This window comes from Octodon degus, unplaced genomic scaffold (genome assembly GCF_000260255.1).
Source record: "Octodon degus isolate 3935 unplaced genomic scaffold, OctDeg1.0 scaffold00130, whole genome shotgun sequence".
Lineage (NCBI taxonomy): Eukaryota > Metazoa > Chordata > Mammalia > Rodentia > Octodontidae > Octodon > Octodon degus.
The window spans coordinates 7433268-7434528 of record NW_004524706.1 but is presented as its reverse complement, the minus strand read 5'-3'; positions in this window follow the sequence as shown (position 1 = coordinate 7434528).

The following is a 1261-nucleotide window of genomic DNA, read 5'->3' as shown; positions in this document are numbered from 1 at the left end:
TCCCCCAGCACCACATGCCAACCAGGGCTGCCCCCTGGTGGGCTGAGCTGGCCACACACACACACACACACACACACACGCATAAATTTAAAAAAAATTCTCAAATTATTCTAAAAACTTGAAGGGGAGGAGACCCTCCCAAAGTCATTCTATAAGACTAGCATTATTACCTTGATATTATTATTATTATTATTATTATTTTGCAGTACCAGGGATGGAACTCAGGACCTTGCACCTGGCAGGCAGGCTTTTATGCCACTGAGTATCTCCTTGGTTATTACCTTGATATTAAATTGCACAAGAACACAACAAAACAAGAACATTACAGACCAATATCCTTAACGAGTCTAGATGAAAAAATTCTCAACAAAATAATAGCAAATCAAGTGCAATAGCACATAAAGAAAGTATTAGGCTGAGGATATGGCTCAGTGGCGTAAGTGCCTGCCTGGCAAGCCCAAGGTCCAAGTTCAATCCCCCAAGCAATACCAATAACAACAACAACAACAACAACAAAGAGAAAAACAAAAGAAAGAAAGAGAAAAGAAAAGAGGGCCAGCCAAGTAGCTCAGCGGATTGAAGCACCTGCTTACGCAGATGCAGGGCCAGGAGTTCGATCCCTGGACCTACAGTGCTAGTCCTGCCCCTTAGGAGTGCTGAGCCTGATCTATGCAGTGAGACCCTGTAGACTTTGTGCTAAATACAAAAAAAGAAAAGAAATTATGCACCACAATCAGGTAGGATTTATCCCAGGGATATCCCAGGGATGCAAGAATGATCCAATATACACAAATCAATAAACATAGCGCATTACACCAACAGAATTGGAGACAGAAATCATATGATCATATAATAGACGCAGGAAAATCATTCAATAAAATTCAACAACTTTTAGCAACAAAATCCCTCAAAACACAAGGTATAGAACTTACCTCAATGAGCAAAGCCTATATGTGACAAATTTATAACCATCATCACACTGAATGGGAGAAAGCTCACATTGTTTCCTCTAAGATCAAGAGCAAGGTGAGAATGTAGGATAATTATGTTTTTATAATAATTACTTGAACATAATACTTTGACATAATTATTTTGAATTTTCCCAATACATCTAATCATTATACATTGTATACGTGCATTGAAATGTCACAGGGTACCCCATAAATAGGTATGCTTACTGTTTTAATTAAAATAAAATATGTGTTTCACTTAAGAATGAAAATATATGGGGCTGGTGAGATGGCTCAGTGGTCTAAAGCAC